The sequence below is a fragment of the Spinacia oleracea genome, chromosome 2, assembly GCF_020520425.1.
Source record: "Spinacia oleracea cultivar Varoflay chromosome 2, BTI_SOV_V1, whole genome shotgun sequence".
Classification (NCBI taxonomy): domain Eukaryota; kingdom Viridiplantae; phylum Streptophyta; class Magnoliopsida; order Caryophyllales; family Amaranthaceae; genus Spinacia; species Spinacia oleracea.
Genome location: NC_079488.1, coordinates 55732498 through 55744551, shown reverse-complemented (window position 1 = coordinate 55744551; position 12054 = coordinate 55732498). Strand labels below are relative to the sequence as shown.

The 12054-nt window shown below is 35.3% G+C and overlaps 1 long non-coding RNA gene across 1 annotated transcript; it reads right to left on the bottom strand.

The window, feature by feature from the left end:
- Window positions 1-3308: 3308 nt before the first annotated feature.
- LOC130466940 (uncharacterized) lies at window positions 3309-4516 on the bottom strand. The gene is made up of 2 exons (XR_008927103.1): window positions 3974-4516; window positions 3309-3887 (listed from the first exon to the last, which is right to left on the bottom strand). It is a non-coding gene; the product is annotated as an uncharacterized lncRNA (long non-coding RNA).
- Between the last annotated feature and the right edge of the window lie 7538 nt (window positions 4517-12054).

Here is a 12054-nt window from a genome sequence, read left to right as displayed (position 1 = left end):
GATCATATATTACCCTTGTGACTTGTGTGAGTTACTTCTTAATTGTTCTGAGAATATTGCAGTCTGCAGCTATTGATATGTGGCCAGTTGGTTGCATCATGATGGACATTGTCAAAAGGGAACCCCTCAACCCCTGGCCTTTTTCCTAGCAAGGACTACTTGCAACAACAGTTGCAACTAATAAATGAGGTGAGGTTAATCATCTCATTCCCACAATTTCTCTACATCTGTTGTTTCTAAATGTTGCATAATATGAAGGAAGCAATTTATTAATATAAAAAAAATCTTTGTTGAGGTAGAGTAAAAGAAGTGCCCTGTTTGTTTTCATGATTGATTAAAAGATGTATACTACAACAAAAAATGTGAAGTTGTAGCTAACCCCTACATCTTTGCCTTTTTTTGTCAACATTTAAAGAAAATGGTAACATGGAGGCTATTGTATGATAAACAGAGTTCATTTAAATTTTCATCTAAATAATCCCATACAATGTAAAAGTTTACAACCAAAAAACTGTTCACAAATGAACAGAGTGGAAGAAATGAACAGCTTGTGATTTTAAGTTTGTAACGTTAAATCGACAATTTCTTTCTAATCATCAGCATTCACCCTAATCTCATAACCATTTAGCATACACAAAGATTATAATTCATGATTCATCAATAATTTTCAAGTCAAATTTCTCAAAAAAATTAATCATTTTCAAATCATTCAAAGTGAGCGACAATTAGACTCGGCAATTATTGTTAATAAACGAATTCAAAATCGAGCAAAAAATAGAATGAAATCGAGCAAAAAGAAGAGAGAGAAGAGAAGAGTGAGAACCAGTTAGCAATCATCTGCTGGAAGTGGCCGAGTGGGGTTTGCGTCTGATGAAGTAATATTATTTTCACCTAAATAAACCAAAACTCAGTTAACCTCTGAAATGTGATAAGCTTATATGCTATTAGCCTTTTGCTTAACAATAACACAATACACAAGTTTAACAGTGCAGCATTCATGAGCCACAAAACACAGCCTTGACAACTGTACAACACAACTACTAGCAACACATGTGAAACAACAACAACAATCAACAACAGACAATCAACAGCCAGCAGCAGACAATCAACGTGAATTAAGTAAGCAATAATTTCAAAAGCATTGCTAATATGAATCTACGCCAATCAATTTAGAATTTTACAGTCAAGATAAAAGAACAAGGCATTGAGAATTTTATGTTTATTCATTCGCCCAACTTCAATTATAAAAGAACAACATAAAAGAACTTCAATTAACTTCAATTATAAAAGAACAAAATTCCCCACATTTCCTTCATTTAAAACACCAAATCCACCAAAAAAAAAAAGTAGTTAATTTGTGTAATTGAAGATGATTTAATCCAACGAATTCCCCAAAATGGGGGTAATTTAATTCAATTCAAACAAAATATTACTTACAATAATTGATGAATCATCCATTTCTTCTCTCTTCCTTTTGCCCAAAATATAATTCACCTGCTCTTCTATTGTTAAAAATTTATTAAATTTGGGATGAGAGGAAGACGTGGAAGACATTTGATTGATTTGAGGAGACTAGAGAAGCAGAAAATCGAATAGAAGATCTTTTTCTTCCTCGAAAGAATGGGAACACTGAGGAGTAAATGAGAGAGTAAATGTGAAACAGGGTGGTCGTTGGATGCCCAGTTAGGCAGCTACGGATAGAAGACATTTTTATTTTTTTTGGTGGATAGAATTTGAATAATTGATGATGATGAATAATCTCCGTGGAGTCTCCCTGATTTTTCATGCCAACTCAGTGTCTCCCACTAAAACTAGTCCCTTATCCAGCTGGCAATCCGGTCGGATTGGGTTAATTTCAGCTTTACCCAATTGGTCTATAGTAACCCGACCTCCCAATCCTAACCCGACCTATTTAATAAAATGGGTCACAAACCCAATTAGTCTATAGTACTACCGGCCATCACGTGTAAGATTTTATGTACTCTTACTTTATAAAGACATTAAAAAAACTGACATTAAAAAAACAAACCTAATTGAACGCAGGGTCGAAAACTTGGGTCAAAGCTTGAATAACTATGACGCGGTATGAGAGAAGTAGTGTGAGAAAATTATAAAGCAAAGTCATTTTATAAATTTTTTAAAAAAGGAGGTGAGGTGTGACATCACACCTCACAAGCACAACTGATTGAATTATCATGATTGGTAACTGAAACCATAACATTTTCCATTATTATCTGAATCTCTATAATAGAGAAAAAAAATTATATAATATATATACTTTGTATAAAAAATATGCTACATATCCAAAAATTACAAATTATTGAATGCCTAAATTTTTTTTAAAATCCAACCCAATTTAAAATTCAACCCAATCCATAATTTATCCAATTAAAAATGTAACCCAGTTAAAAATTCAAGCAAGTCCATAATTTAACCAATTAAAAATTCAACCCAATCGAGGTTCACCCCAAATCAAACCACTCACTCGTCGGTCACCACTCACCCCTCACTCGCCACTCGCCACTCACCACTCACCACTCACCACTACCTCTGTCGACGACCACAGTCTCCACGACAGCGACCTTCAACCTGCAAAAAGCGCCACTCGTCAAGACGCCAACAAGGTTATCTTCTAATCCCCATTCATTTTCCCCTAATTTTCTATTCCCCATTCTTAATAATTTTTAACAAATTGAAATGAATACGAGTACATATTATTTGTCTCTATGTACTACATAGTATGTAGTACAATGTATACTATTATTTATCTTGTCAACCATTGTATATTTGCTTCCCAAAACTGCAAGGCAAATAATAACAGAAAAATATAAGAACAATAAAAAAAACATACATCTAAGTAGTAGATAGAAGATAGAGAGATAATGGTTTTAATAAACAAATAAAAAAAAGAATAATACTTCCTCCGTATCGAAATAAACGCAACGATTTGACATAAAGTAGAGACGAAAAGTGTCAAATCGTTGCATTTATTTTGATACGGAGGAAGTAACATTTAAAAAAAAAATTGAAATACTCTAATTCTTTCTTCTCTATTGATGGCCGCATCTCAATATCTGAAACATGCAGACCAAAATATTTTTTGCATGTTTCAAGTGCAGTGATACTAATGATAACAGTAGTTGAATTTAATTTGGAGATGCTTTTTGCAGGCACAACTATACAAATGGGTTCCAACCCAAACTGACATCCCTAACAAATTTGAAAGCATGGATCCTAAAGTAGTTGGGCTGCACATGTGCATTTTTCAAGTGACCTGCTAGGCTGCTATGGCTTAACTCTATGCAATATAAAGATATAATCCTTTACATATAATCACAATAAGATTCAGAAGTTTTGCTTCTTACACAGAAAGTTCATGCTAATAACATAAGTTCATACATAGACTTCATACTGCTGCTGCTACTACTACTAATAATAATAATAGAAGTTCATAATAATAATAGTAAAAGTTCATAGAGGTTCTCCTAAACATGATTAAGATAGCTAGCTAATGTTCCCCAAAATAAGCAGACACCATTTCTATACAGCCCCCCTAAATTTTACAAGCTACTCATCATTTGATTCATGAGCATTTAATTCAAAATCAGCAAATTTCTTAATTATATTAAGATAGGAAGCAGACATAGATTGAGCCACTTCGAGAGCTTCTACAAGCAGCTCATTTTTCCTCATCACCGCAACTTGGCTGGAAGGAGGAGAAGACTGAGGCAGAGCTGAGGAATTGGTAGACGGAGTGGAAGTCGAAGCTTGGGTACTGAGAGGAGGAGGAGAAGTCTGAGGCACAACCAAGGGATTGGTAGGAGATCGAGTGGAACTCGAAGCAGCTTCGCAGGTTGACATGACCTTCACAAAGAAATCGCAACTACCTGCATCCTGCCAGTACCCACAAACGTGAAAAGATGGTATAATTACACAAATTACATTTAATACAAACATTAAAAAAAAATCACACCTTAACACAGCAACTCCAAAATTTCTCTCTCTTTACAAAGGTGTTGCGACAGAAGCCACGACCACAAGGACATAACCTAAGCTCGTCTTCAAACGAGTAGAACTCGCAACTTTTGATGCTATTTCTCTGTCACATAACATTTAATAAGATATAACATTAAAAAAAAGGGAAAAAATAAACAAATATCATTCCAAAACAGATGAGCATTTCTGATACTGATATCTGTGTGTTGTGCATGTTGTGCAGGACTGAAAGTGAGTCTTTGACTCATTTGTTGCAATGTACCTAATTTGGAGAGCTAGGAAGGGAGACAGTGATAGGCAGAATTAGGGGGGTTTTACCTTCTAAGTTTCCTAGGAAGGATGTTGTTAGGTTGTATTGTTTTCTGAGCTGTTTTCTGAGCTTTAATGAAATTTATTTACTTATCAAAAAAAACTTGCCTTGTCCGTACCAGGGCATACGTAATAAGCACGACCTTTATTAGGCCCTTTGGTTGTTACTCGCCTGATTAGTTCTCCATTTCCACATGGACACATAAATGGACACATAAGCTCCATTATTCTGCAATCAAAGGAAAATTCAATCAAATCAACAGGCCTCCATTTCCACATGGACACATAAATGGACACATAAGCTCCATTATTCTGCAATCAAAGGAAAATTCAATCAAATCAACAGGCCTCACAAAAGACACTAGGTTGGGCGGTTGCTTTCAGGAACATAAAATCAGAAGATCGAATCCACACCGATACAATCTTGCATGTTTGTTAATTTATTTTTTATTTTACTACTATTTGGTTGGATCTAATGAAAGATGAGAGCCAATGACTGCATTAACCTTTTGATTATTCCTTTATAGCAATTTGTTAGTGAAAGTGCACAATTATAGCAATTTGTTAGTGAAAGTGCACCATTATAGCAATTTGTTTGTGAAAGTGCACCTTGATAGTCGTTTAGCAATTAAAGCTTAAGGCAATTATCCATGCTCAATTCAGAAGGCCTTGACATATAGTGCAACAATAGTGCAACATAGAGATTGACATATAGTGCAACAATTAAAGATTATTCCTTTCAGAATGCTGTGAAGAATACCTCTCTTGAACATGCAACAATAGTGCAACATAGAGATTAATAGATTTTTGTGTAGGCTAGCTGTTGGGAAACCCTTTGGGTGAAAATGGATTATTGTGTTTATACGGCCATCGCCACTGACAACCACAGGCCAACAATTAGACCACAATTGCAACCACCATACAACCACCACAGTACAGACCACCAAAATCAAACACAACTACTCACAAATATTAATATCAATCCCCTGTAACAGTTAGCTTTGTTTATAATTAGACACTGACAACCACATGCCAATAATTAGACAGAAGCATTGTTGAGCCCTTAAACGAGCTTGTAACTCGAGCTCGAGCCTCGAGCCGAACTTTCATTTCGAGCTAACGAGCTCGAGCCGAGCTCAAAATTTGAGGCCCGACGAGCTTCGAGCTCGAGCCTCGCCTCGCCTCTGTCTCAGTCCCACGAGCTCGAGCCGAGCCTAGCAAAGCTCGGTCTCGGCTCGGCTCATTAATAGCCCTACCTATAAGTTAGTAACTTGACAGCACTATCAAAGTATCAATCTATAAGTTAGTAGGTTAGTATTATGTCGATTATAAATCAAAAGTACTATCATTCTACCATTTTATAAATCAATTTACTGAAGTAGTCAACAACTCAACATTCATTCATTCAATAATTTATTAACTTAACCTAATTAATTAAAATACAACTCAAATAAACAATTTAAATAACAAATCTGAAAAAGGAAGATAAACAAATTTAAACAACAAAATAAACAGTTTAAAAATATACAACATGACATTATGTACAAATCTAAGTATCTAACAAATTAACAAAAAGAATTGAACTCTAAATTTGTTGTGACTAATAACAGAACTACAGCTATCGTAAATTTGGAGTTTGCAATCAACAGAGATTTTGCACCTAAAGGTGCTTAGTTAAAATACTGTTCAGTGAACATAAAGTTTGCCAGTAGTCTAAGGGTTAGAGCCCTAAAAGAAAATTTGTTTTAAAGGGGAGGGGATTATCATCAGGCCATAGGTTCATTATAGAGTACAGAGTATAAGGGTTAGAGTCCTAAAAGAAAACCTTCTCTGTTCCTCCAACATATGTTGATTGTAAGTCCTCAAAGTTCCCTGCATTCCAAGCACAAATTAGCTTATAAATCTATCATTCTGCAATATACTATCATATTTTACACCCTTGAAACTTGGAACTTAATAAGCCTAACCCTTGAGTACCTTGAAGATGGAAGACTAGAGTATGTATTTCGATTAAGCGATTTTTTGATATGTGTTGCATGTGATTGCGCCCCATCTAGGGTCATCGTCTCCCTAGACGGCCCACCCAGAGCACGTTTGCATGCATTTCGATTAAGCGATTTTGCGATAGGTGTTGCATGTGATTGCGCCCCATCTAGGGTCATCGCCTCCCTAGACAGCCCACACAGAGCACGTTTGTATGCAATTAAAGTCATGTGAAACTCCGAATAAATTTTGCTCCTTGTTGCAAGAAAGAGAGTGCACATTAAAATTTACTCAAATAGGCATAATTTGGCTCACATTTCAATTATTCCGTTTTTCCTCCAATTATAATGTTAATGCCATTCATTAACCCAAAGGAACCAACCTTTTTCTATGTTCATTATTGTAATTAACAGAGTGAATATTGGATGAAAGTTTTTATTTTAAGGGACCTTCATTAACAGTCGTGCTTCACGTCATGCTCAGATTATTGCTTTTAAAGAACAGGAAGCTAGTATTCAGATTTTAATTAACTCATATTCTATTAGTTTATTATCACTTTCAACACTTTGAATAATCTTATTAATTCTGGAAGCTTACTTCTGTAAGTGGCGGATCCAGGATTCCGACCACGGGGGTTCGAAACTTCAAACTCATTCAAATATTGAGTATTCGGGTATAAAGTCGGGTATTCGGATATTCAATCGATTGTACAAGTGTAAAATCGAGCATTGAAATTTGTCTCAAATCTAATTCAATTAATCAATTGTTAAATTTACAAATCAGTAAAAGTAATATAAATATCAAATTCAATATTTCAATGTACAAAATCAGTAATACACTAATACTAATGAGTTAATCTATTCATTCTACTCAATCTACTATGAATTATTAAAATAAAATAAATTAAAAACAAGTGAAACAACACAACAAGTTGAAAAACTAACTGAAGAATCGAATTGAAGGCCTGAAGCTGCGTCGCTGCAATCGAGCAGGTTACGAGGGCTGCCCTCAGGCCGACGAGTTTGAGTGGGGGACTGCGGGAGTAAGGTTAGCGTTTGGGTAAAGGGTGTGAGTGAGGTTTAGATTTTGTTTGCGAGTTGTGTCGTTTTACTCGTTTAATTGGAGTTGTGAAATGAAACGAATTTTTTTTTAAAAATAAGAGGTTTATTTTTGTTGTTGTTTACAAGATTCGATATCTGGGCCTTCTTCTAAAAATTAGAACCCTTACAACTTGAGCTCTGCATAACATTTTGTATAAGTTTGTCGCATAAAATATATATCTATTAACTAAATTTTATTTTTGTTTAAAAAAAAATTCCAGTTTTTTTCCGTGATCCAAGGGGTTCAACTGAACCCCCTGAACCCCCCTTGGATCCGCCACTAGTTCTGTTAGTCCAACTTTCACATTATTATAGAATTATTATACTGTATGATAGATATTTATAACATGAGCCCTTATTGAGTCAATGACATCTACAGCCCCTTGAACTTTGTTGATCTCACATCAGTAAAATTAAACAATACGACATTTCAACAAAATTAAACAAAATGAAAACAAATTAAAACCAATTTGCCATTTTCATTTTTATCAATTACCACATTTCAAGTTTTCAACAAAATTAAACAAGGATGAAAAAAATTAAAAACAATCTGCCATAGGCCCGCATTACAAGTATAATTTGATTACTAGTTTACTAATAATCAAAAGTCAAAACAAATAAATTAAAAATGAAAAAAATAAATAAACCCAAAATTAAAAAAAGGAACCTGATGTGGCGCAATGGCTGGTCGGCGACGGCTCCGAGTCGGCGGCGGACCAGAGGGCAGCGGGCGGTGAGCCGGCAACGCTGTATCAGTGGGTGTGGGTTGTTTTTGAATTTTTTAAGGGGTTAAGGTTTGTGTTTATGAGAGAGAAAGAGTTTAGATGAGAGTGTGTTTTTTGGGTTTTGTTTAGATGATAGATCAGCGATTCTATCCACACGTGGTTCAACGAACCCGGACGTTCCTCGAAAAACGAGACCATTTTGACTGTTTTTTGAACTGTATACTTACAATAATTAATTTTTAGATGCGAAAAACAAACACATCAAATATCCTTACCCCTATTAATCTTACCCCTAATACGCTTACCCCTACTGAAACCCCTACTAATATTCTTACCCCTATTAGTCTTACCCCTATTACTTACCCCTACTGAAACCCAATAAGGGTACTCATTAGTAGGGGTAAGTTTAGTAGGGGTTGACTGTGTTTTTTTTTAGCTGTTAATCATGCAATTTCTCTCAGCTTCATCCGATCAATCTACTGCCGCCAATGATATCATCAAAAACATTAACATTAAACCCTCATTTATGTTACAAGAAGAAAATAGAATTATAGCAGGGTAACTCACATGTGCAAGCGTTATTTCATTTCTTATTTCTTTGGCGGCATAGATTAAAATGTCATCTTCTCCACACAATATGAACCAGGGCAATTTACAGCGATTATACGCAGATGATCGGGTAAGTGATGTTGTTTTTGTTGTTATTAGCAATGCAATTTTAAGATACTTTTCCAAATTTAAGTAAATGATTTTGAGTTGTTTGACTGAAATTGGCGGTGTATATCGCTCTAATTGCGTCGGAATTAGGTTCATAAGTTTATTTTTTGGAATAGATTAGCGTATTAGTGAATTTCTTTAATTTGGAAAAAATAGCGTATTAGTGAGTTTCTTTAATTTGGAAATTTTTTTGGAGTCAAAGTCACGTGGTTGGTGGCTTTCTAGCTTATGTTAATTTTCGTTGCTCTATTTTAGTCACAAAATCAAACTGGTTGTTAGTGATTATTGAAAGGATTTCATGTTCTAGAGTGGGAATGAGAAAATTCAGAAGCTAGAGTGGGAAGAAACGGAAAAGAAGTCTGGAAAAGAAGTAATACTCTAATAAAAAGAATTCAAACTTGTTTGGAAATGAAACTTTTGAACCATCATAATAATATTACTCGTGAATCTATACATTATACTCCAACCTAGACTAATGATTCAATGAACATACATAAACTTGTATGGAAATTGAACCATCTTGAAGGTGGCGGATTTTGAGTTTCTCTTGAATTGTAAGAACATGAAATATACCTATGTATATTATGATTATTTTGAACAAGAAACTATATTATGTAAGAACAAGAAATTATAAATATACCTATGTATATTATGATTATTTTGAACAAGAAACTATATTATGTAAGAACAAGAAATTATATTATTTTGAGTTTATCATAAAATATTATGATTTTGCAAGAACCTATGTACTAATATACCCTACAAATAACCTAAAGTTGTCACCTCATTGTTTTTGGCACAACTTTAGTAGAAAGTAAATGATATGATGCTTTAATTTAACTGGAATAATGTACTAAAATTAAAAATAACAAATTATAAACATAAAACATGACTATATATAAATGAAGCTTTAAAATGTAGTTATTTTGAAAAAAAATGTAAAGACATTCTAAACTTCGAGTTCAAACGAGCATATAAACGAGCATATAAAACCGTAAATCTGCATGGATCAACAACTATCCAAATCCTTAAAAAAAACCCAGCTCACTGGCTGGGTGTGTACCTGTTGTTCAATAACTATCCTAATTCTTTTTTAAAAAAAAACCGGCGCTGCTTTCAGAACTTTTTTTCCGTTTCTTCCCACTCTCCTCAGGACTTCTTTTCCGTTTCTTCCCACTCTCCTTCTTACTGCCCTTCAATGAATCACTATCTGATTTTAATGTCATGACTCAAAAAAATTGGAAAGTTTGATTGATAGATTGATAGTGTACTGTATAAACAGTTCCCACGCAAGCTAAAATGGCAGAGTGCTACGCTCGAAGCAAAAGAAGTTTGAATGAGAGAGAAGAGTCAAAGAGCTTAATAAAGTCTCAACCAAATGAAGTCTTTTCCACTCAATGCTGAAGAGATTCGGAAATGACCTGGGTTGGTGCATGCAGTTAATACAGAGGAGGGAAGTGAGAGAGAAGAGCTAAAATAGATTGACCAAGGAAATTATATGTATGAAAAAGCAAACAACAAACCCCAAAGTTCACTCACATGTCAAAAGGACATGATCCAACGCGGCGTCCTCGATAAATATATCCGAAACGAGTCACCCCGAGACCCCGAGATCCGAGTAATGCGGTGCCGAGGACATGACCGAAGACAACGGTGTAATCTCTATTGCTTCTTTCTCTACTCTCTTCCTCTTATTTTGAGTAACAATAAAAAATGTGTGCCGAATCAGTATAAATGTGGGAATAAAAAAGAAAGAGTTAATCAATCAATTGAAAAAATTAATATTACACTCTACAAAATTTTGCAAAAAGATTTGATGCCGGCAAAAAGAGCTACATAAGCATCTCTAATTTAATTCAGACCATTCGCTCGAGACTTGTGCTTTTTCCCCCGCAAGTGATCATTCAACCCAATAAGGGTACTGATTAGTAGGGGTAAGTTTAGTAGGGGTTGACTGTGTTTTTTATTTAACTGTTAATCATGCAATTTCACCCTCATTTATGTTACAAGAAGAAAATAGAATTATAGCAGGGTAACTCACATGTGCAAGCGTTATTTCATTTCTTATTTCTTTGGCGGCATAGATTGTTATTTTCTTCAACCACACCTTTGTCCACAGAAGCAGCCATATCTGGATCCTTATTGTCCTCTCCAACAAATTTCTTTGGTGCAGGCATTTCTTTAGAGGCAACTTCGTCAATTTTAGAGTCCAGGTTGCCTGTGTTGGCATTGCCCGTCATTGGTACTACAATGGGCTTGCCTGTGTTGGCATTGCCCGTCATTGGTAGTGGACCAGTACCAAAACCAATTCTCTGAGAATTCAGACCATTCGCTCGAGACCTGTGCTTTTCCCCCCGCAAGTGATCATTCAACGCTTGCTCGCTAGTTCAAGTGTTTAGTGAATTGGGGAAGCAGAGTGAATGAGTATACACCAAAGTTTCGAGTGTTTCTAATCCATTCATGCGCGTCACTAATTAGATGACGAGGCATTTGGTTACCTTAAGAGAGTCATAGTTACTCCCGCCGTTTACCCGCGCTTGGTTGAATTTATTCACTTTGACATTCATAGCACTGGGCAGAAATCACATTGCGTTAACATCCGCAAGGATCATCGCAATGCTTTGTTTTAATTAAACAGTCGGATTCCCCTTGTCCGTACCAGTTCTGAGCTGGCTGTTCGACGCCCGGTGAGGTTGAATTTCTTCACTTTGACATTCAGAGCACTGGGCAGAAATCACATTGCCTTAACATCCGCAAGGACCATCGCATCTATTAATCACCTCTTGGCAATCCAAGAGGTGATTAATTCCTGCTATTATGTTCACCTACTAATACTACGCCTTTGAAGACAGGTTTTAGTCTTTTTTAAGGTAGTTTCGCTGAAATTAAGTTGGGTCATTTAATGGCTGATTATGTCAAAGCTATATGATCCTGTATTGCTTTGAATTATAGTGTTGTCCTATGTAATTCGATTAGGAATTTCCTTAACCTATTTCCAAAATCGATTGTTATATTTGTTTCTTCAAAGATTTTTGTGATGCATACTGTTTTGTGATGCATACTTTTTTGGTCACACATTTCTAACTTCTAAGGCTTTTCTAGCTTTATAGACGGAAATTATACTCTTAGTTGGTGGAATATTTTCCTCATTATATCTTCTTATTCAGACTTCAACCCATATTTGCAACTTTATGGTGTCCCGCCCCTTAAGTTAGGATACTGAA